The following is a 25,716-nucleotide window of genomic DNA, read 5'->3' as shown; positions in this document are numbered from 1 at the left end:
CGTACTCGACTGGTGTTTCTAACTACGCCTACCCCAGTGTACCTGACCTGAGCCTAATACGTGGGCGGGAATAGAAAGTAGCAGTTTAAGTTAAGTTTGTTTTGCCAAGTGACTGACTCAAGAATTCTCTACGAGGGGTTGTTCAGTTCTGTACCTGGAATTTAGGATGAATGAGGGATGGTATCTCTCGTCTCTGGTCTCGATATTCCAGGCTGCCTGCAAGGGCTGCTTGGAAGCGCCGGAGCTGGATTTCTCGGCAGGAGAAAGGCAGCGTGTCGTTCTCAGCGCGTCAGGAAGGCGGGGCTGCGCCAGCGGGGTCTGCTCTGCTCTGGGCTTCGGCAAGTCTGGCTGCTCCGATCTCGTCACCACCGCGTGTGTTTGCATAGGGCAATATCGGTAATATTTATACCTTTAAGGTGCCGAGATTGACGTAAGGATGGACATAGATACGTCAATAAGGATGTCATACGACCTGGTCGTTAGCACATTCTTTTGCTGAAGTTCTCGGTGAAATCAAAACAATGGCCGCAGGGTTTTTCCCAGGTTGTCATAGGTTTGATTTGTTTTGAGAACTCCGTATGCCTTATCAGGGGCTGGAGGAATATCGCTTGTCTAATTAGATGGCAAGCGTTATGACCTAATCAGATAACACGTTCCTGTGCCGTAGTGTGGCTTAATCAGATAACGGTTTCTGCATCATGGGGGTTTTCTGCATCATGGGATGGCTGCTAGTTAACTTGTTAACCAGAATAGGGTCAGGAATAGGGGATCGATACAGAACCTATAGGAATACATCACACAACATTGTAGCAGGATCAGGTGCAACACCACTGGGGCTCCACTGGTGGAACATTTTCAAGCCAACAATCACTAGCCAGATTCCATAAGGTGGGTTGTTCTTTAAAAGATCTCGATGGGACCGAGGGGTGGCAGTTTGGACTCCGTTTTGTATACACGTGAGAGCAAGTGAATGGACTTTTTTGATTCTGTCCATAATGGGCTCAACAAGATGGATGCTACCTACGCGCAACTATCTTGTTTAAATATGGAATAGAACATACATATCTCTCACATAAGTAGGAATATGGTATATTTTCCACTCTAGGTATTTTAGTCCACCTCCATGGGGCTCACTCATCAATTTCTATGTTAGCCTCTGTTCCATTTTTTAACATATGGGTTGATTATGCCCACACCAGCATGGTGGATAAAGAATTTTTCATAACCACTTATTGTTTGTGAACACTGTGTACTTCAACCAGTGTTTTGTCATTGCTCCGTTTTATTCAATAAACACACGGGCAAGGTAGGCATTTGTCCACACAATAGCCTACTTATAAATATTTTTTGTAACTTTTGTAAGGCATCTACTGTCAATGTCAACTACAATGAGGTCGTGATGATTCACACGAACAATTGTGTTGCGCCCGTATGTCTAGATGTTTTTTCACCACCTCATTTATGTTTAATTATGTATGCTCTTTCCATCATTTTTCATGTGGATTACATCATCATGTTGATAATATGAATACGTTTTTGACTCTTGCATGCCCACCGCAATGTTTAAGTTATGAACGCCTTTTCCATCATTTATTGTCCTATAACATCATGTAAACTTTATTAGTAAAGTTTTAACTCTGTCATGCTTTCCTATGACCACCGGATTTCAATTAATAATCTTTTAGAATGTGCGCCGTAATGATGGATAGTAACTCCAATATAGAGATTATACAACATAATGCCAAAGGTGGGGGACAAGCCCTCTCGGAAAACCGTCTTGTCAACAGTAAGCATTTAGAGTCTTCTCCACCGCGGCACCAACGTGCACACGCTGCCTTTTGCATAAATGGGCACCGTGACCGCAGCCGGCTGCATCCTGGATGCAGACCGGACCCGCCGTCGGGTGAGTGCTTAGTTCAGCTCCCCTACCTCCCGTGTCTGAGATCTGGTGATATTAAGGGTTGCACACCCATATGACACATGAGATTCGATCGCTTATCTCTGCATTTTACTTTGTGCTATTTTGAGTTGGTACACTGGTAAGCTCAGGTGTTGTTACCATGCTCCGTCTAACAACAGGAACAATGTGGATTATAGTAGGTCATCTAGGACACCTGTTGGCATGTGCGGTCCTCCTCCATAAGAGTTTTGAATCCTTAGCTGCATATAGAGGTCGCTATCATTTTAGCTTTACGTTTTGTGTTATTGTAAGCTTGTTACTGATGATTTCTGTTACCACAAACATTGCCTGTGGGAAGCACAAATGCCGTCTCCCACACCCTGCAAAGCACATATACAGAAGTCTTTTCAAGTTCAACACGGCAATGAATTGCAAATTTGGGCCACTTTTTAAGCTATCTGATTCGCTAATGGGGTGCCACTTTTACATTAGTGCCAGGCCTTATTTCCTGTCCCAGTCTCATATCTCACATCATGTATTCAAAACCCTGACGGACGCCTTCCTTCCTTCCCGTGTCGCAGAGCTGCCTGGGCCCGCGTGCCGCCCCTGGAGGGAGGGGACAGGCGTGTCTGTACACCCAAGGTGACAGCAGGCCTGTGTGTGCGGTGGGAGGGAGCTGCAGACAGGGTGTGCCTCTGTACAGTAGGATGGTTGGTCCCGTTGGGTCTGTACAGCAGGTGGGCAGGTACGGGTGTGTCCGAACGGTGTCCCGCCCCCATGAAGTAATACAGTAAACTCGAAACTGCAGCGAAACCACAACAAATAAACAAGACACTGCACGAGTGACGCTGCGGTGAGTACTCAGCTGCCTGGCTGAAACAAACAAATGTCTCTAAACCAGAATCGTGCCTGAATTCGAATGCCTTTGAAATGTAATTCTAATGCCTTTAAATTCTCTTTAACAGGGCAGCTGTCACGGCAGGGAACGGGTAAAAGGTAATGATTCACCTGCGTCAATGTACTTTATTCGGAGTTTGCTGTCACATGTCTTATTATGTACCTCCTGAAGTTTGTTTACGTGGTCACGATGCTGGTAGTCGTCCTTGCACCGTGAAAGAAGGCGCTGCGTTTTATTGATCCAATATTGTGATTATCGGTCGACTTTGGAATCGCTGGTGAAACTTCCACCTGAGCCGCGACCCAAAAATGCTATTTCTTCCACGATAACAAAAGAACTACATTGATAGTTTCTAGCCTTGCTTTGGGTGTACTTTGGCTACAGGCAGTTTGACATCTTAAATCCACAACAAAAGCACCCCGAATGTTTGAACTCTAGTAAAATGGCGCCTTTCCGGGAGGGGGTGCGCCGAGGGGGGGCTGTATTGGTGGCGGCGGTGAGCTCCCATGTCCTGGAGATCCAGCGCGCGCAGCGCTTCCTCGGGCGGGTCACGCGCCCAAGAGCAGGGACGGCGTCCGCCGGTGGCGCAGTTTGTTCTACGGCGGTAAACACAGCGCTGCCTCTGCTGAGGATCCTCTCTGCAGGTGCGCCCTGGCCTCACAGACAGCCAGCCTGTCACGCGTCACTCCGCAGTGTCAACACTGGCAGACAGACAGATGAGCGACAGGGCCCAGCACCAGACCTTCTGTGTAGTTCCTACTTTTATTTTAGGAAATGCCTTTTTCTGCTGCTTCTGCTTTGAAATGAGAGTGCATTTAGAACTCTCTATTTTCCTAACAACTCAAAAGAAGAATGTCCTTGCTAGCGAGGATGTGGTTGAAATCTGATTGCCGTTGAAAGTGTTTAATTTAATACATACGACATTGTACATCTTTGAAGACGTTCCTGATTACCAGTGCTTGAAGGCAATGAAGGAGGAAGACGAATTTGTTGAACTAGATAAAATCCGATACCCCTGTTCTGCCTATTAGAAGTATTGCTTATGAAAATGTGGCCTAACACTAGTAGTTTAATGGTTCCACACTAACATGTACATGCTCAAGTATTTATTGGGCATTTTTTTCTATTAGTAATCTTGCCAACATGTATCGAGAAATGCAGACTTTATCGCACCCGGTAATGACCAGGTGTGATGAATAATGCACGCCTGCAGTGTGCAGGGCATACAGGAGTTTTGCACAGCAGTTAGAACTTATCGGGTCACTTGTAATTAGATCCACAGTGGTATCTCGTTTGAACTTTGGGTGAGCTATCCTCACTGTTGTTCCTAAGAAGCACCTCGCCCTATTTAAAGCAGTTCATGCAACAGCACTTTCTTGAACAGCACGTAAAAAATACAAACAAGCCACCCTGGCTCTTGCCTCACACAATTGGCTACCTCCAGAGACACAATTCTTGCACACAACAGCAAGTGTTACATGTCGAGCACCTGCAGCTAAACACTCACAAATAACTCAGACTGAAACTGAGAACCACACGAGCTCCCGTGTAACCCAGAAACGGAAAACTCCTCTTTGACACCCCTCTCTTCGGTAAAAAAAATAACCCACTGACTAGATCTTTCTCAGGAAATGCACACAGGGTCTGTAGTCAGTGCTTGGATTAGAAAAATAGAAGTGCAGGTACCCTGTACCCAGAGTGTCTGCTTGTTTCTGAGAAGTGCCAGTGCTCTCAAATGAAAAGTATTACGTCACTCTTGAAAAGTGCAGGTACTCTCCCTCTCAAAATGAAAAAGTGCTTGTACTCAGTAGGACAGTACCAGCCCATTTAAAGCACTGTCTGTAGTGCCCTAGGCACCCACTCCTGAAAACACCAACTTCAACGACAGGCCTAAAACTCATGCTCATAAACATCTTATTAAATTGGAGTATGTGTTATCTACTCATGTCCCTCTTTTTCAATTTCTGGACTTTCAACCCACAGCAGTCGCAGAGTAATTCCACGGGTCTTTACACCTGAGATAGGATGAATCCGTTGCACTCTTGTATCTACGAGCGAGAATCTGTCCTAAAGTACACTGCCTCCTATGTGGCTGAATTGAAATTCCTGGGGCTGCTGATAACTTCTTCGTTCCCTGATTTTAGACCCTCATTGCACCGCTGGTTGGGATGAGCCCTTTGCTTCCTGAGCTTAAATGTGTAGGCGCTGACTTCCTGTACCTGATGATCTTGTTGCTATCTGAGCTTATACATGAGGATTCTTTGTGTAGGTGTTGACCTACTGTACCATACATCTGATGATCTCGTTGCTGCCTGAGCTTAGACACCATGTGTGACGCTGACATACTGCACCACTGTTATGATGATCTAGTTGCTATCCGAGACAAGACATTTGTGTAGGCGCTGACTTACTATACCATCGTTTTATGATGCCTCCGCTGCTATCTAACCTTATGTAAACAAATAATAGGGCGACCCAATATTCCCAAGGAACTGGGTATGATCAATAACAACAAAATAAATGTTCCTTAGGCAAATTATTTAACCTTAATTTCACAGTTATGCAATTGTCACAATAGTGAGCATAAATTGTTAATGCTTACATGTGTTTTTACCGACCTTGACTGTTTTGGCTGTTGATTTACTCGCTGTCAAATAAAGCGGAGCAGAGCTAAGTGCCCCCACGAGATAGTGATTGATAAGACACTACTAAAGGATTAGATTTCATTCCATTGGTTGTCAAGTCCATTGCGCAACCTATGTCCTGATGATGGTCTCGTTATCTTGTTTTGTATGAGACCGAAACGTCGACGCAACGGCACTTCTTTGTAAATAGCATTAACATTGAGTGATTTATAATTTTGTATATAACCTTTACAAAATTTATGTATATATGGAAGATATGTCAATACTGTCCATATTCTTTACAAAAGTGTCTTGTGGTACTGTGTATATATTTTTACAAACTGAAAATACAGTATACCTATTTGAGTTGCCGAAAATGGATTGAGATATGTGTTCATATATCCTCTGGATTTAATAAATACAAATGATTTAAGATTTGTACTGTCTTGAAAAACTCAATTTATGCTCACTATTGTGACAATTGCATAACTGTGAAATTAAGGTTAAATAATTTGCCTAAGGAACATTTATTTTGTTGTTATAGCTATCCAACCTTAGACACCATGATTACTTGTGTATTCGCTGACCTATTGTGCCGTTTATCTCGATGACCCCTTTTCTTAAACCCATTGATGAATCTTATAAATATTTTTGACTAAATATTTAATTCCATGATTTCAACCTTTTTGTACACTGTAAACACTTCTACTGAAGTCTTTTATTAGTTCTACTGTGGCAATCCTTGTAAATGTCTGTATATATGTGCTCGGCCGCATCATACCATCCGCTATGTGGCCCGTGTCAGTGTGTTTGTAATGGGTGGTCGCTTGACCGGCCTGTAGGTATTCGCGAGCCTGCTACCTCTCTTGCTCTACGAGCTCGTCCCGGTGTCTCTCCTGCGCCTGGTAGCCTGGGATCTGGTCTACGATTTTTAAATCTTAATACCAGGTCTCTAGTAAAGCACCACTTGTCCGTGGCAGACCTTATTCTGGATGAGACACCAGATCTGCTGGCTTTAACTGAAACCTGGCTTCAAGACACTGATGACGCCATAGTTAATCTTGCTTGTCCCCCGGGTTACCTATGTTTTAGATCTAATCGCCATTCTAGAGGTGGAGGTATTGCCTTATTTATTAAATCTGCTTATACATGTACCTGGACGGTCTTGCAGATTGCTGGTTGCGAGAGTGCGCTGTTTAAAGTTACCATCAGCCCCCAGTTCTCGCTGTCGGGAATGGTTGTTTACCGTCCCCCAGGCAGCGATGTAGCTTTTAGAGGTGCTTTTCCGGAGGCTGTGAGCCTATTGGCTAGTGGTTGCGCTAACTTTTCGATCTTAGGCGACCTCAACCTCCACTTCGATAGGTTGGAGTCTCTGGCCATCAGTGGTTTTCTGGCCGACTTAGAGGCTCTGCAGCTGATCCAGCTTGTCACCCAGCCTACACATGTGGCCGGCCACATCCGTGACCCGTTTTTCACGACTCTCTTGGATGTCCAGATTGTGGCGGTTGATCCTGTGGTATGGTCTGACCACTACTTGGTGTCTGCTTGGCTCCCTCTTCCTGCCAACCCTATTATTCCACCTCTCTTGCGGATACCTCGGCGCCACTGGAATAAACTTAGGCTGGAGGACCTTCACTGCATTATGGGTGCTGAGCCTCTGGGTCCTTTGCTGAATGCCACCTCGGGCTATGATCGGTTCTGTAACTGGATTACCAGGGCGCTTGATGCCCTGGTACCTATCATCTCCAGTAAGTCCAGTCCTCGGCAGGCCAGCCCCTGGTATGACAGTGCGCTGCGTGCCATGAAGTGCTCTTGTAGACGGGCAGAAAGGGAGTGGCGCAAGACGTATGACGCCGATAGGAAATCCGCCTACCTGGCCTTAGTTAAGCTCTACCATCGAGCTATATGTAGGGCCCGGGCGGCGTTTTACGCAGCGGAATTCCGGAACAGCCTCAATCCCACTAAAACCATCTTTAAAACCATAAAAGACCTGATGGCAAAGAGGGTTCCTCCGCAGTTGGATAGTTCCACCTTCCACTGCGAAGTACTAGCCACTTTCTTTCTGGACAAAGTTAAAAAAATCTACCAGGCGTTTCCGAGCCCACTGCCACCTGTGATTCCTTGGAGCGGCTCCAGTAATTGTCCATCGCTGCATTCCCTCCCAACTCTTTCTAATGAGGAGTTTGCGAAATGGGCCGTGCGAGTCAAATCTGGCTCGCCTGCAGATCCGGTAAGATCGGCCCTTTTCAGGGATGCTGCCTTTCAGGGACGCACAATAGTGTGTTCTCTGATTAACCTCTCCCTGACTTCTGGCCTTGTTCCTGCCAAGTGGAAGCAAGCGGTAGTTTCCCCGATCCTGAAAAAACGTTCTTTGGATCCGTTGAAACCAGAAAACTACCGCCCTATATCTTTGCTCCCTTGGCCGGCCAAGGTCATGGAGGCCCATGTAAACCTGGCCCTCACAGAGCATATGACCCAAGTTAATGTCCTGGATCCCGTGCAGAATGGGTTTCGTGCTGGTCACAGCACTGAGACGGCCCTTCTGGCAATGGTTGAGCACTTGCGGATTGTATTGGATGCAGGTCAAACGGCAGCGCTTATTTTATTAGACCTGAGCGCTGCCTTTGACACTGTCTCCCATCGCATCCTTTTACACCGCTTGCAGGACATTGGCCTTGGTGGTTCAGCTCTGCAGTGGTTCCGCTCCTTCCTTAGTGATCGCTCCTTCTGCGTTGCCACCCCTCCCTTTCAGTCCAAATACCATCCGTTGGACCTGGGGGTGCCTCAGGGCTCCTCGCTGAGTCCCACGCTTTTTAATCTGTACGTGCAGCCGCTGGCTGAAGTCGCCAGGCAATGGGGCCTAACCATGGTTTCCTATGCCGACGACACTCAGCTGGCGGTTACGATCAGCGGGGATGCCAAGAAGGATGCCCTCAGGTTCCGCAGTGGACTGAGAGAGGTGGCCAGCTGGATGAATAACAACTGTCTCCAGCTGAACGCATCAAAAACGGAGGTGATGATCGTTGGAAGGGATGCGGACCTCTGGGGAGATGGATGGTGGCCTCCTGAGCTGGGAACAGCTCCAGCCCCTGTCCTGGAACTCAGGAATCTGGGAGTATGGCTTGACCACACGTTAAGCTTTGTGACTCACACGAAGAGAGTGGCGGCCTGCTGTTTTGGAGTATTACGCGGGCTAAGACCCCTGCTCAAATTCTTCGATGCTCCTACAAGACAGCTGGTCATTCAAGCGATGATTATTTCTCGCCTGGACTATGCTAGTTCACTCCTTTTAGGAGCGAACCAAGCTGAGATACTCCGTTTACAGCGAGTCCAGAATGCTGCGGCTAGGGCGGTGGTCGGCTTGCCCCGGACTTGCCCTACCTCCAATACTCTGCGGTCCTTACACTGGCTCCCGATGAATAAGCGAATTCAATTCAAAGCCCTCAGCCTGGTTTTTAAAATTCTTCGAGAGTCGGCACCTTTGTTACTTAATAAATTGATCTCTCCCTATGTGCCAACTCGCTCACTTCGTTCCCTTGGACAATCCTTGGTGGTTGTTCCCCGGTTCAGACTCAGCCGGATGGGGGGGACGCTCTTTCCGAGTGAAAGCTGCAGTTCTCTGGAATGCGCTCCCTCTGGAAATCCGCCTTCTGGATGATCTATTATCCTTCCGTAGGGCCTTGAAAACTTTTCTGTTTTAAACTTCCCCTGTTTTAAGTGTTCTGCTTTTCTGTTGCTGGTTTTAGTGTTGTGTTGTGTCTGCCTTTCCCTGCGCCAGGACGCTCCTTCGCTGGAGCATCTGTGCGCATTAAAAATGTCACATAACATAACATAACCAGCCCTTTACCGCCACTTTGTTAATCTTGTTCACCTTCGTATACCAGTATATGATCCACAGACGTTTGCCAGGCTTCAGCTACGCCCTTAGCCTTTCTTAGATTTGGTCTAAACTTCATGAAACACCTGTAAACAATATAATAAATACACTTGTGGTGCCATTGTTTTTGTAGACGGCGTATTCGCTGTCTGAATCACTCTCATAGACCCGAAATGACAATGTGTTGAATAATTTATCACACCAATGTATAATGTGAAGAGGCCCATATGCCGCTCTGAACATTGTGGTATATGTACAAAAAATAATAATTGTTACTGGTGATTACATCGCCTGCAATCCTGGCCTCTGGTTGACACATTACCCTCTATAAAACTAGGAGAGTTCGCTCAAATTCCTACTTCCAATTTGAAGCGCACTTGTGATCTTTGGCTAATAATATTAGTCTATTTTGCATTCGTTTTATCATTGGCTGCCAAGTGCCACAGCTACAAACGTATAATTTTGCAGTGAAAGTGCCTAAAATCGCACCGTGTTCTATTAGCCATCCACTTTGGCTTTTCTGCCGAACTTTCCCATTTTCTTGGTGGCCTAAATAATATCCTGTTGGTTATTGCAATGATTTAAAACATGCACAGTCTGAGTGAGGGGTGAAGGGGGAGGCGCGGTTTAACTGAGACATGCGGATGTGTGGACAATCCGGGGGAGCCTAGAGTAAGCATACGTCAGCTTTGTGTTTATTTCAGAACAGAGAGGGCCGTAAGATACGCACTGTTGGACGCGGATAGAGCGTAACATGTTGTAAGATCATATCCTCGCCGCCAAATGTTGTAATGGTAAATAAGTCCAGTAGCCGAGATGTAGATAGATGATGAAGGTTTATGGAAGATGTTCTAGATGTAGATAGGTAGATATAATGAAGCCCCACCAGGAGCAGCTCCCTTGCTGCTCAGCCCATACTCCCAACTGACACTCATCCACCAGGCATCCCAAACATGCCATTACCTCACCATGCACCAGCATTTCACAGCACATCCACTCTGGCTGAGCAGTAAGGCAGAGATTCAGGAAAGATGCATGGCACTGAGAACCAGATACCACATAACATTAACAAAATGCCCTTCACAGAAATGACGATGAAAGCGATGAATAGTTGCACAGGAGTAATGACATCAAACAATGAAAAGGCATTGATAATGTAGTCGTTTGCATCTTTTATCTTATGGGCATTTGCATAGCGCTCTCTGCCACTAGTATGGCATTGTGGCGCTTATTTATTCCGAGCAGTTTTTATTTGGTTGTGTGTGTTGTGAGTAGTGTTTCATGGTGTATGATTAGATGAGGGTTGTTGACGGTTTCGTTTAAAAGTGGTTTGTGAATGTTAATTTGAAAGTGAAATAAGTTTGATCTAGCTGGAGATTCTTTCTGGGGCCTATCTGTCTGGATGGCTGTTCTAAAGCACTTATCGTTCTTTGTAGTGAAAAGGTTTCTACCAAGCTTCAATAACACCCAGCACAGTGTGGGCATCAGCAGTGCAAGCTTCCCCAACATTAAGCACCTACAGAGGGTAGATGGCAGCGGCAGTGCACCTTCGCCAGGGGCGGTTCCCCTTCAGGGGCCCCGAGGCACATCCCTTCTGTGAGCCCAGAGAGCCACTGCTAATTTGAATGATTAAAGTTGTAATAATTTAGTTTAGCAGTGTTCATGGAAACACGACTTTGGTGTACCCATGAACTCCTGGTGACAGGAGGAGGGGGCTGAGCTGAGTATTGTTTAAAAGCACAGCACTCTCTAATTGGTTGGATGCCTGGATTGCGCATGTGAGCGCCATAGTTCAACTACGGTCCCCTAACACAGGTACAATCCTTTTTATTTATCCGACATCCTGTGCATGGCACAGTATATCTGCTAAAATGGGGCTGCCAGGGCTTATACCAGTGCATCCCTGAGACCACCATGGAGCCAGACAGAGCAGCAGGGGCAGGATCCTCAGCACTACCCCAGCTTCTGATAGGGCTGTGCTTCTGATCCAATCAAGAAGCTGGGAGAGGGCTTGAGGTGGGTCCTCCTGCTGCTCTGAACTGTCTCCCTGTTAGGAATTATGACTTTCTGGTTCCAACGTCCGCTCCAGTTTCCTGCTCTGCTGGTGCCATGGAGCCTCTGAGTGGCCAGCAAAGAAAGAAAGGTAAGTACAAAAAAATCAGTGTGGTTTCCCTGTGCATGTCTGAGTAAAAGTAAGTTTGGGAGTGATTGAAAGAGGATGAGATAGAATGAAAGCATTAGTTTAATATGTTTGAGAGAGTGCCAATGAGAATCAGTGAGTGAGAGTGAGTATGAATAAGGAAAAGCTAAGAAGTGAGTAAAGTAGTGTGAGTTAGAATGAGTGAGTGAGGGGAAGACTGTGAGAGGGAGTGGGAGTGCATCAGGGGTGCCTCTATCAGTGGGGCAGCAGTTGCTTCAGGGTACAGAAGCCCTGGTGCAAATGCACCTGCTGCAGTATTAAAGCAGCACACCTGTACCCAGGGCAACTGAAATTATGCGGCAGCACAGGACCAAATTATGCAGCAGGGTTGAGTAAATTATAGGCAAGAAAAGACATTATGGTGCATTTATTTTTATAGCATTACTTCATTATTTTGTCAAATTTAAACTTGTTACCACTTTTTGGGCATTAGTTGCACCTCTTTTGTACCAGTTTAACAACCATACATAGCAATAGGCTACAGAAAGGTGACCAGTCAACCTTTGCAAAGGGCCTTCCACTGTGCAGCAACATGTGTTGTTGCATTTTTAGTAACGTTTGAATTGTTTGAGCTAAAAACAAATTTTTGGGGGTCAAAATCTGCAGATAATGCAGAGGATGATGGATTATGTGTAAACTTTATAATAATGAAAAAGTTGCAGCTGCCGCACAATCGCATAATTGCAGTATTCCTGCCTGTACCCCAGGAGTTCAAATCAGAGTCTCTATACACTAGAAGTTGTGGGTCAGTGATTGTGAATGTATGCAGGTACGTTTGTGTGAGAGAAACAGTGAGTGTGAATGTATGGATACTTTTTGTGTGAAGGCACCCCAGGCACATTTTGAAAACAGTGAGGTGAACACCTGGCAAGTATTACCCCTCACCTCTTCAGGATCACCAGCCACCACTGAATCACACCCAGGCTCAGTGCCACAGGGAGAGAGGTGAGCACCATGAGCGGATCCCTGCGGCTTGCTGGGCGATGTAAGGTAGACTGAAGCTACTACTGGGGCGCACTCTGCACCGGCCTCAGTCTGCATCTCTCTCATTAACAGAACCGGTGGTGGACAGACATCGAGAGCATGAGAAAGGGAGCCGAAAAAGGTACTCTCCCATGAGCTTTCCCGGAGCCCCGAGCTAGACGTTCAGAGGCGATGTCAGTGTGTCTTAGGGCATAGTACAAGAAAGAAAATGGGCCCCTGGCCGCTGTTTAACACCTTCAATGCTACAGGGTATTTTTCTCCTGTGCTGCAAATCGATATTTACCCTTATTCATGACAAGGTCAGCTCGTCATAAGCACAGCTCCAGTGGTACTGCATGACGAGCTGGCCTTGTCATTAGCATGGAAGGGGTGAAATACAGCAAAAGTCAAGGTTTAGTGAACCCCTGGCCCAGGGGCACTGCCCCAGCTGCTGCAATACTGATATGTACGCCTCTGAAACTGTGGCCGGAGTAAGCAGGTCTGGAGCCAGTGGCAGCTTGGCATGGGAGCGCTGCGGGGGAAGGTAAGGGTGGGGGGGTAGTGGAGTCCGACATACGACGGACAGGAGTAAGGTAAGTAATTAAATAAATAAAATAATTTGCCTTGCGCGTGCTGCATCGCCAACTCGGCGATGCACCGAATGTAAGGTAAATTGTTTTATTTATTTAATTACTTACCTTACTCTGTCCGTCATAAGTCGGACTCCACTTCCCCTCCACCCTGCCCCTCCCCCGCCTCACCGCTCCGCAGCACTCCCATGGCGAGCCGCCACTGTTTGGATCAGGCAAGTGCAGGAGGGGGCTGCAGTCAAATGAGACATAGGCCAGGGATGAGGAGGGCGAGGCAGAAGTATGTGATAGGGGAGCTAGCGGGGTGAGGCAGGGCAGAGGGGGGCGGAAGGCAAGGGTCAAGGCAACGGGGCAGAATGGGACCGGGCACTAAATAGGATATATGAAGACGAGAAGAGGGCTGTCCTCTAGCATCATGAAAGCAGAGAGAGGGTGCTGGGCAAACGTGCTCAGTACATATCTGTACAGTACTGGTGCCATGGCATCTCTGGGTGGTAATGCTCACAGCTAGAGTGTGGGACACTGGTAAGGGACTGCAATAATGATAGAAGATGTTTTAATTAGCAGACTCTGTTCCAAGAGAGTAGCATGAAAGGTATCATACACCTCCAGTGTATGGAATGGGCTGTTCACTCACTATAAGTGCATTGCACTATAAGCAGGGGCATAGCCTGGTCAGTAAGACTTGGGGACGAGGGTGAACTTCAAATTTCCCAACAATCACGCTGGCACCCTATGTTAAAATACATTACACTACAAACAGTATTGGATGAGATGGGCCTGAGGGGGCAGCAGAAAGAGAGAGGAATGCAGATTGGTAGGCGTATTAATTAAAAGAAAACCCAATATTTTGTGAAATAACCAACATTTTGAAGTCTTTCTACACAGAGAGAGGGAGAGAGTGTGACTGCGTTATTTTCTGTGTCTGTAAAAGTTCCCGGTGAAATACGACAGACATAGCACCATACCCGACTAAAAGCACTTGTACCCAAATATTTATCACAACATTTTTTTTATTAGGGGGGTGAAAGCCCCACCCCTGAAGCTCCAAAGCTACGCTCCTGACTATAAGCGCTCATTTGGCAGCTAAATGAAATATAACGATACTTATAGTTTTTCCTGAGTAGTCCTTTTCTTGAAAGACACCTTCCAGAAATTCATAGTTAGATGCCTGGAAGAAGTAAAGCACGGAAGAGATTTCAGGTTGCCTTGTGTCAGATGTGAATAACTCGTCTAGGACTGTGTTTTCTTCGCAGTACGTTTTTTGTTGTATTTCTGTCTTTAACTGGTAAACTAGTATTAGGAGTACCATAGTCACTGATCGGCTCTCTCTTGTCATGAGACTACCTTTGGTGTAGGGATATTGTTAAAACAGCAAGCTGATCACACAGCTTCAAGAAAAACTATCAGGAGAGGGTTCAAACCATAGCTTGTTTCTTGTTGCCGGTGATTTGTGCATATTGTACAAGCTGCTTCTTGGAATGGGGCAATATGGGGGCTGCGAAGCAGCAACCTCTCGTATCTGGGTTGCTGCCAGATTTTTTCTTTTGGAAACGGTGTGGCACACGCGAGCGAGAGAACACGCAAACAGCTAAATGTGTAATCTAGCACCCCTACTACATCGATTAGTCCTTGGGATATTATCCTCAACCTCCTTCGCTTGTGTGAACCTCATGCTTTTGCACTACATTACGTGTGCCCCACTTATGTCACCATTATGATTGTTGAGACAGCAGTGTGACCACTACTGATGAAGTACTTCAATAGTGTATAAAACATTTGCTTTTAATTTGCATTTCTATGTTGATTATTGTTGCAGCCTTGAGAAAGCTTTGGGGCTGCGTGCCTCCGTGGGGCAAAACAAGTAATGACTGTGAAATTTTATCTCCTGCCGTAATATGATTGGAAATGAGAGTCCCTTTTAAACTGCTGAAATTGGGAATAACAGCTATGGATGTATGACATTACAACGCATGCTTTTACATCGCATGCCTTTACAATGCGGTATTTACAACGAATACCTTTACAACGCATAGTGCTTTTAGGCGCTGGATAGTGAATTGTTTAATTTACTATTCCAACTCCAGTCCCCGTGGATAGTAGGGAAGGTGTTGGATAGTACATTAAACCTATTCCCTATCCTAGAGCGCCCCCCAGCGCAATGCGTTGTAATGGTTTGCGTTGTAAAAGTTGCGTTGTAAAGGCACTGCGTGGTAAAAGTTGCGTCGTAAAGGTTGTTTACCACAGCTATTGATGCTGAATACTGGAGCTGTATCTTTTTCATGTATAACTCCTCATCTTGAAAGGACAGACAGACTGTACATCTTTGTTTTTAAAGCACAATTTGTAATCAAAATATATACTAGAAAATATATGTATATATGCACCCACACACACACACACACACAATGCTGTGTGTTTTGTTTCATCGCAACGATGGAGGTTTGAAATATGATGCATTTTGATAATATGCTTTGAAGTTTCAGCACCTCATACTCTCTTGTTAAAAATAATTGCCTCTGTGATAGAGGGCATTACCTAGGTACTACAGGGTGCAGCGTGACACTACAGATACCTAATCACACTGATATGCTAACAAAAGGCCCTCCATGTTCCTTCAAATGTCCAGATAATAGCCCTCAACCTGAAGTCTCATATGTTTCCGTGGATGGGGAATGGATATATTCTGATAGCAGTCCTTGCCTGAATCACCTGTACTTTGTTTGATAGTTGTTTAGTCATATTTAGATAGGAGTCCTGACTCCTGGCGTCCAGACATTTTCATGGTTGTGCGATAGTCAAACTCAGATAATTACCATAGGCAGGTGTCTCTCACCTTTGCCTGGATGTGAGATGGACATGTTTTGTAGTTACCGTTCCCCTGGCGTCCGGTACCTTTCCTTGGATATGGTATGAACATGTTTGGTAGTTACCACACCCCCGGTGCCCTGTATCTTTCCTTGGATGTGGGATGGATATGTTCGATAGTAACTGTACCTTGATGTTGGTTGTGGGATGGACTTGCTCGACAGTATCCCTTGCCCATATGTCCAATTTCCATGGACGTTGGATGGACAAAGACACATAATAACCCCACCCTACCTTTATCTATGCACATTGGTCTTTTTGACAATAGCAATACCCTGGCAGCGTAAGGGGCACTTCGCCCCATATACCTAGTGACAATAAGGTGATAGGGGTGGGGAGAGTTAAGGATGACGTCATGAAGTGGGATATCTTGAGAGGAAGGAACGGGCAATTAAGAAAAGATAGAGGGCAGAGACTCAAAATTTTTTACAGCGCAATATAGACAGTTTTTCGGTTAATTCACGGTCATCACTGGAAATCACAAGCAATAACACGAGTTATTTACTTTGTAAATTATTTTTGTAACTTTTTTTATATATAAATGTAGTCGATGGTATTTTACGAATGGCATGACAGTGTTTACCCTGAAATCAAACTAATAAAATACAGAGTTAGTTCAAGTTGGTGCAGAGTGAAGGGAAGAGCAGACTAGTAAGGGGGAGAGTGCTGCAGGCTGAGAAGAAGCGATCACCCATCCCTTCGAGGACCCTGCGTCCCTGGGCTCTAGGGAGCGAGGTGTGACCTTGGTGAAAGCAGATGCTGTGTAAACAAACTCTGGGTACACCCTGGGGTGAAACGAGGATGACGCTGGGCTCCTGCATGTTTACTGCAGGGCGGTGCTTAGCATCTAGAATGTACCTGCTTTGCATAGTTGTCTTTACGTCGGAGTGGGTCTATTTGCAGAGATCGAACATGTTTCCAAGTCTACCGACCTGAGCGCAGGACATTTTAGGACACTGGTGGAAGAATGTAACCTTAAAAATTGCACGCCTAAATCAGTGTAATCCCATCTCAAAGTCTGCTGTAGTCACTCATGTATCTATTTACAAAGAGTCTCCTGCATACTTTGCCATGTCTTTAGCGTACACCTTGCTTCCAGAAGCAAGAGAGTTGTACACATTTAGAAACACAGCCATATATCACATTTTTCATATTACAATCAAAACAAATACATCTGGAACATGAATGCTACAAATGATAAATGTTGCAAGGTACACTAGTTATAAATGTTCAAAACGACACGGTCCCAAGAAGTAAGTCAGAAACAGTGTTGCAAAAATTCAGATGAGAGAAATATAATAGTTTTTCCTCCTTCTGTCCAATAATCTGCATAGAGCGTAAAACAAAGATTTTAATACCACTCACACTTTTGGCGACGTGATCACAAGAGTATTAACCCACACACAAAAAAAATGACTAAGAACTGCAACAACTCTAGCTCGAATTCGTTTGGTGATGTCTAGTTATTTTTCAGTAGCAGGAAAATTGCTGAATTTATGTCCACAACATCTAGTGAGGGTGCAATTGCAATTATAAGAGTAACTAACTCAAACAGAGTTCATAAAACATTAAGTTAGAAAACCATGCCTCCTTAAGGCCATATCATGAGCTTGGGAGTCAGTCCGATGGATCTTGATAGAACCGAGATCCATTGTAGGTATAGCCTCTTCACAGGCTCTGCCACTTCCTAGGATGGGAAATAATACATTTGAATTGGTTAGCGATCTCGTTAGGTCTACGGCAGAAAGCGATTAAGGAGACAGTAGGTTGAATTGTCGTGCATTCATTGCTAAAGGATTGTCCGAATAAGGCAGCATTCTATTCCCTTCTACATACCACACGACCCATTTGTGATTTAAGAGAAGGGTTATATAAAAGATCCCTGCATTCTTTGGGTCCTTTCGCCACCTTGGAACACAATGGTGAGATCATGGAAGTGTAGTTGGACTCTGTGTTTTTGGTGGGGACCCTGTGAAGGGTCAGTTACTGTTGGTAGTTAGGGTCCCTGCAGCATAATGCCTGTGGGGGGGAGGGATTTTAGCACTGATTCAGTGGGCTCCTGTTTTCCCCAGTCGAAATTTATTCTAGGCATCGTGCACTATGGGGCCAGTCCCTAATGGCTGAGTCAGTCAAGCGGTGGAGTCACCTGTGTACATATGGTAGTGGTACTTGTGGCTCACAGTGCCCCTGGCAAAGGCGTGTACATACACTAAAACAGAATACAGAGGAAGCATGTGATTCCACAAATGTTATAGTTCTTGCAGAGGATTGGTGCAGGCCTAGTTTGGCCTTTTGCGTTTATTTTCTAAAAAAGGACTAATTATGTTCGAAGCCAGTCACTTGCATCCAGTGAATCAAAAGCAGAAAAGGATATTGTGATCCAGGGTACTGTATATTTAAACTGGTTAAGTTTGTATAGGGCATTCACCTTGTTAACATAGTAGCGGGTGAGGGTAGACTTTCATTTAGATGTCTGCCAGAAAATTCTTGGTACTTGCTAAGTATCTGGAACCCTAATTGTCAGGTGTGGAACAAGTGTTTAAATTCCATGCAGCCAAGTAGTTGGTTGGTGTTATCAATTTTGCAGGATCCTGCATGAGTCATGCATATTCACTATCAGTGGGATATTATCGTGCCTTTGAGACCTCCAGGGTTATTTTTTCAGAGGGGAGTTACTGATAGCTGTCCTAAGTGGTCAGCATATGTTCTCTGTTGGAGGGAAGTGTTCCTCAAGTTATTGATGCCGGGAGCGAGTATTGAGATGAATTCCTTCAACCACTACTTCGTTGAACATCTTGATGTTATAGGACGGGTTTGAAACTTGGCAAGAGGTTGGAAAAGAAAAAGTAGACAACTGTTTGAATTATGGGTTGAAGAGGGACCCGGGAAAGGCTATAACATTTTGAAAAAGATGTATGATTTCTGGTCAATCTTACAATTTCTAAGGTCACTCACAGTGTTTAAAGGAGCAGCCGTCCTCCGCCTAAGTTCTTATCTCGTCTTTAGAAAATTTAAAGAGACTAATGCTCGTATCATGAAGTTGATTAAATGAACGTTGATGGAGTGGAAGACTGCATTAGAAAGTGAAAGATTTAAAATTCTAGAAACACAATGTCGGCAGAAGTAGGCTACAAGCCACATATAGAAGTAAGGGAAAGAAAAATAAGGCGAAGAGTAGTTGAGGAGATATAGACTTGACAGCAGATAAAGAGCACAAGGCACATGCAGTTGGTCCTTTTCTGTGTCTGCTTAAGTCATAGAGACCACGGATTGTCTCCAGCATTACGCATGCTTATCTAGACATTTTTTTGACTTGTGTCTGTCGTGGTTTCTTTTCAGTCTGCGTGCTGTTTATGTGTTAAAATGCTGCACTGTGTGCTCACTGCCCTCTTTCCATTGCTCCCCATCTGATATCACCACCCTCTAGGTCTAAGAGTACACCCTTCTGAATGATGCGATAGCTTGATTTTTGGTTAGGTGTTCCTGTGATCTGCCTATCGTTCTTTCTGCCAAAATGCACAGGGTTATAGGCTCTAGCTTTCTTTTACAGGTCTTGAGTGTTAAATACTTCCTATGGTAACATGTCTCCGATGTATGCTCATTCTTCTACTAAGGGACTTCTCGAACTGGATACAATATGTCATATAGAGATGTTTAGTGGTGATAACCATGTTTTTCACCTGCTGACACTGCTCTCTAAAGTCACACCATGCAGAAGCCGCAGGAAGGTGAACAGCGGATAGAGGCACAGCACACTGAAGCATTGTGAGCACTCTGCATACATGACAGGCCTTACCATAGAGCAGTTCGGTGTTTTTGGACTCCTGGGCTGTATTGGAAATGAAAAAGGGGCTCAGAGGCCTGCTGCCCGTGGTTTGTCTGAGTTCCATCACAAATGGATAATTAACCATTTCTGAACGAAGGGGTTGGAAAAAATTGTGAAAAAATTGCCAAAAACCGAGTAAAGTTCAATGCAGTTTGCACTCCACCATTGATCTCGCTGCTCACGCAGTGCTACTGTGTATCGAACAGTATCAGCTGTGTCTTCACAGGGTCTCCAAGCGAAGGGCCAACGTCACGGGGTGCACAATAGGGTGAGCTAGAAACCCATGCATAGAGTGGGCTTCTAGCTTGTGTGTTGTAATGTTGTGGTTAGAGGTGGGCGAGCCACTTGAAACTCTAGCCAAGATCTACCCTGAATCATGGCTCAGGATCAGCTCGACTCGGGTTCTGTTGGAACCTCGGGCCCATAACGATCCGAGCCTGCATGTGACTTACGGTCAAAGTTTGAGATTGAGGAACTGGAGAAACTGGTTCGGGGCCGGCTCAACATTCTGTGATTCTGAGCAAATCACTTAATCTCCCAGTACCTATAAACAATGCATGTGACCTCCAACTGGTTTCACATAGAGCTCTTCTGATAAAGTTTGCCTTATATTTTAAAAAGTGCAATAAGCGATAAAAACAAAGCCTTAACGTTAGGGAAGACAAATACATATACATTTACTAGCTGATTTGTCCAAAGTGAAACAAGAAAACCTGGATAAATTGCAGCTTTTCTGCTTAAATTGTGTAATGTTAAGCAAATACTTTATTTCACCAAAACTCTTTTTACTTCATTATTACGTAAGAAATCACTTTCAAATATGTGAATTCAGACTACCAGATGTACAAAACTATCACTTTTAAAAAGCAATACTATGATGTACCCTATTATTATTAAAGCTTTCATATGGTAAAGAAATACACTTACATTTTTTTGGGTAACAGACTATTATATTTTGTTTGATGTTTGTTGTATGTTTTACATAGCTAATATTTTAAGGGTTCGACTCATGCACGGGCTCTAAGATCCTTGGCTCGGCTCTTGCTCAGCTCTCCCTGTTAATTTGTTGGCTCGCCCACATCTAGTTGCGTTGCAGCACAGTTGACATTCAGCAGGGTTTGTGTCACCACCGCTAGACATCAGCAGCAGCTTCAGATGTTTTCTTTGAGTTTCAGGGAATAGTATGAGTGGATCTCGGCAGTGGCGGCTCCTCCGATGAGGCAGAGGAGCATCGCCCCACTGCCATGAAGCAGGAAAAAATAAAATGATAATAACGTAATGTGATTATCATTTTATTTTGTCCTCCTGCTGCGGCAGCTTGCGTGTGGGGGCGGGGCTGCAGAGCAGGGGAGGAGTGGTTGAACACTCCTAAGTGCCCAATGACTGTTTGGCAGGCTCTCTCGTGCAGCCCAAAACAGTCATGCGCACTTTCCCTGTTCTCCATGCAGGCTGCATTACAGCCTGCGTGGAGAACATGCTCACCCCTCCAGCCCATGGCTGAGTGCTGTGTGACAGTGCTCAGACCAATCACAATGCTGCATTGCAGCATTGTGATTGGCTGCAGGGAGTGTGGGAGCCCTGTTGCTTCCTGCTTCCTGTTTCTCCCAAGAAGCCAGGAAGAGGGCACAGGCGCTCCCCCACCCAACCACTTCCCTCTGCTGCTTCCAGGTAGCAGCCGCATCTGGATTTTGCTGCTCGACCTAAAGCCCCACCCCCTCACTGTGGCCCCACCGCCATTCTCGCTCACACAGTGAAACAATTTTGAAGTTGGCTGATCTGACGCCATGGTTCGGTGCTCCCTCTCACAGCCTTTATGTGTTGACAGAAGCCGCCCTCTACACCCAGAATACATAAAGCCCCATCCCTCACTATAGCCCCGCCTCCTAACTAGCCTCACCCCCTCACTATGGCCCCACCCCCATTCTCACTCACAGAGTGAAACAATTTCAAAGTTGCCAGATCTTACACTATGGTTCAGTGCTCCCTCTCAGAACCTTTCAATGCTGATAGGAGCAGCTCCCTACTTCCAGAGTGCATAAAGCCCCACCTCCTCACTGTAGCCCCACCCACACCCATTACATCATAGGCATTTGCGTGAGAGAGATACACTGCTATTAACTTTCATTGTGGCTGAATTTCCGGTTCTGCTGACTTAACGCTACGGGACACATATTAGGAAGAATATATGTCAGGCAGGTAGAGCAGGTTACTGTCAGAAATTGTGCGATTATCCTTGAAAAATCAGGCAAGATATTTCTCAAGAGGTGCTCGAGGGCTGTTTCTTCCCTTCATTTGTATGTGCCTATAAAATGATCAGTTTCCATGGCTTCTTTTGTTGCACAAAAAGCAGTGGTTTAAAAACTTGTCACTAGAATCCAGGCAAAATAGGAGCTTTTACACCTGTTATATATGTTTTAAATTACTTGTTTATTTTGGGGTAGTTAGCTTGAAAAAGCTATTTTCCCCTAGTGCAGCTAAAAATAGTCACTGATGGAAATCACAATGTTTAGGTTTCTTTTAATCTTTCATGAACAAACTGTTGATAAAACAATGGACAATGGTCAGGGCCGGTGGATTTATGTGACTCTTTTGGCTGCAGCATTTTTTTTTCAACCAGATTTTATTGATTTTCAAGACATAGTCAGTATACAAATACATTGCTCAATGGTCATGTCATACCCCATACATGTTGCACACATTACAGAGAATCATTACACCCTATTGTGCTTAACTTAACATACCCATTTAACAGAAACATCCCCCCCCCTTGAGTCGTGTTAAGTGGATATTTACAAGCCCTGCATGTTATTGGGTTTCCATGAGTCAGGCTTCCGGCCTCAATATGTTGCGGATCGTTGGCTGGGGCCATATTCGTTTTTTTCTTCACGCGCTCCCGTGTTCTAATGCTGCTGGTTGCAAAGTGCTTGCCCCTCTACCATTGTCCTGCCTGCCGGCTATCAGCTCGCTTACCAGTCCTTCCCACGCTCTGGCCCTATGTATTGTGCCTATCCCCTTGCTGGCTTCCCTGACCAATAACCTGCCTTCTGCTCCTGCCTATTTCCCAAGTTCTTTTGATCAGGAAGTAAACCTGCACCCCCGGCCCCCCTCCCCCCAATTCCTGGCTATCTCTCTTTTAGCCAGCACATAGGCCAGGTCCTGGAACTTCCCAGTCGTTCTATTCTTGGCCTTATGGGGGATCCACCCTAACAGGAAGTGCTCAGGGGCGTGCAGAAGCTCTTTATCAATGAGATCACATACTACTTGTCTTATTTTCTCCCAAAGGGTTGTAACGTGGGGGCAGTTCTAGAACATGTGGATTATGTGTGCCTCTCTCCACACCGTGGACATGCAGCTGTGTCCGTGTCTTTGGCTGCGGCATTTACTGCATAGTTATGGATTTACCTCATTTTACAAAGGATTTGCATATAATTTGCTAATTTCACCAAAAATATGTTTTTTAGTTCAAATGGATGTAAGTAATACTGCCAGAAAATGTGCTTTATAATTTGTGATTTACGAATGAGCACTAGGTAAACAGTAGCATTCTGGATTTGTGGTAGACGCTGTAGTGGGTAGTCAGGTGAACCCATGAAAAAGAGAATTAGAATAGGCAGGACGATTGAGTATAGTAGCCTGAATATCACATCAGGATTTGGAAGGAAGATATTGTAGATTTTTCCAGAGAAGTTTCAAAATAAGGAAATAGAATGAGGAGGTTTTGCTAGCTTGAGTAGATAGAGGTCATGATCGAGTGGATCCATCGATTAGAGCTGAGGCGACCGAAACTTGAGAAGAACCCAGCTGAAATGGCTAAAGGTCAGCAGCTTGCAGAATGTTGTGATCTGAGACTAATAAGATCTCGGTCTTATCTGTGTAGTTATAAGGAAATTGCAGCCCATGTATTAAAAATCTTCACCATACAATGTTAAAAGTTGATAATGGCGTCTTCCGAATTGTCGCCCAAGGAAATAGAAATTTGTGTGATATCGGCACACACATGAACCTAAGCCCAGCTGAACATAAAGGCTGAGTCATGGGATGCATGTACAAAGTCAAGAGAGTAGGACTCAGGAAATTCCTGTGAACACCTTGTGAGAGAGTTTCAAACTTTGAATGAAAAGGTGCAAAGTGCACAGCAGCAGGTAGGTCCAAAAGGACCAAGGCAGAAGATCTGTATGGACTGTCAGAAATTATCAAGACAGAGATCAAAGCATACTCTGTACTATGTGGTGGCTGGATTGGGTAGCATCCAGAATGTTGTTAGATTTACGAAACAGAGAAATCAGGAAAATTAGTCGAGAAATTGGTCATAAAAGCTAAGAATCGAAGACTCAGAAGGGTTTTAAGGGCTCACCAGGGCATGGTTCCTAGCAGAAGGAACAGAACGAATACGAACGGTTTTATGGTAGATGGTCAGTATGGCTGGAGCCACCAAAGAAGAACCCTGGTGCATACATTTCGAAGAGACCAAAGAATGAACAATATTAAAGACCTCTCCTGTGGCATTGCAAGAATTAGAAATCTTAGCTACATAATAACTAGTCTTAGTGGTTTGAATTGATTGCAGATTGACTCTAAAGCTCAACCATACTAGAGGTAGCATGTCCTTATATCAGAAACGTTCTAACTTTTTGCCATTAGATTTAACCTCCTTAATAGCAGGAGTACACAAAAGGAGCTGTCGATCAGGAGCACTAGAACCAAGCAGCCATAACGAGAAGCACTAGGTCAAGAGCCAAATTGATTCCGTGATTAAATTCCTTCAGGTTTTTATCAGTGGTCTGTGTGCAGGGTGAACTCCCTTGCTCTTTAAGGCCCTTGTTGAAAGCCTCTGATGAGAATTTAGACTATGCACTTTTAGAGGCACCAGAATTGAATTAACATTTAGAACCACTCAGCATCATCGGATAGTACCAGGAAAAAGTAATGAGCGAATAGTCAGTCCAAGACTGAGGTACAGGACAGCCACATTTGACCAATTCGCTGGGGGTGAAAATAAGATAAAGGCAATGGCCAGCCATGTGCAAGGACTCGGTGGCCCATTGGTGCAGACGTAACGCCGAGAGTGAATCTAGCAGAATCCAGAAAACAAGATTATCAGGGGCATCTGCTCAGATAGTAAGGTCTCACAATACGATGAAGGAGGAGTGTCTGAGAATAAGTGGAGTGAGAAGTCTGCGAAAAGAGTAATAAAAGTGTGACAAGTAGAGGGGGAGCAGTAACATTATATCCTTGAGGCAATATAACTGGGCGTAATGGCTACAGAAAAGCCAAACAGCTTGGTGCACACAAAAGGGGTAAGCTGAAGTGAAAATACAAAGTGCTTTAAATCTAGGGGGCGAGCAACTGCCAAATCAGAAGAGACCAAGATTCTGCAATAAACAGCAAACAAGCATTACGCGCGAGGTCATGAATTTCTAATACGCTTTTCACCAGAGAGTGTGCATTGAGGAATGCACACGCAAGGGTACAGATATTAGTGAACAATTAGATTGGTTGATCATCAGTTCCAGTGAAGCAGAAGTGGACATACAAAAAAAAATGACTTGTGCCAGCAACCCACATGAGAAGCTGAGAAAAGGCCTGAGAAATTTTATAGGATTGCTTTAGAAGGATTGAGTGATAAGAGGGTATCCTAACAAGACACCAACACAGTGGACTTACATCGAAGCTAAGGCCCACTTTTGTGGATCATCAGGCGGCATTGCTGGCAAGCGTGGACGGGCACAGACAGGCTTGCCTTAGGATCACCTGTGGCTTTAAATGACCACACAACATGAAGCAAAAAAAAGGCATGGCCATGACCATCACCAGGCAACGCAACAAGTGTTTGACTAAAACAGTCACCAAGAAGGGCAACCTACAGCTAACGGGGTCCTTCTGCATAGGTGAGGTTTTGTGACTCCATAGACTTGTTAACATTACTGCACATTTCATTATGTGAATCTGAACACTGCGATGTATCATATT

The 25,716-nt window shown here is 45.0% G+C and overlaps 1 protein-coding gene across 1 annotated transcript in view; it reads left to right on the top strand.

Moving 5' to 3' along the window:
* Positions 1-2,618: 2,618 nt before the first annotated feature.
* LOC144811768 (uncharacterized) overlaps positions 2,619-25,716 on the top strand; it is a 136,054-nt gene continuing 112,956 nt past the window's right edge. Inside the window, exons 1-2 of the mRNA XM_078673880.1 lie at positions 2,619-2,753; positions 2,866-2,896. The gene's annotated coding sequence lies outside the window, so the exon portion shown is untranslated. The remainder of the gene's footprint in view (positions 2,754-2,865; positions 2,897-25,716) is intronic.

Source organism: Lissotriton helveticus, chromosome 1_1, assembly GCF_964261635.1.
Source record: "Lissotriton helveticus chromosome 1_1, aLisHel1.1, whole genome shotgun sequence".
Classification (NCBI taxonomy): Eukaryota; Metazoa; Chordata; class Amphibia; order Caudata; family Salamandridae; genus Lissotriton; species Lissotriton helveticus.
Note: the sequence above shows the minus strand (reverse complement) of the source record. Positions and strands in the feature narration are given on the sequence as shown.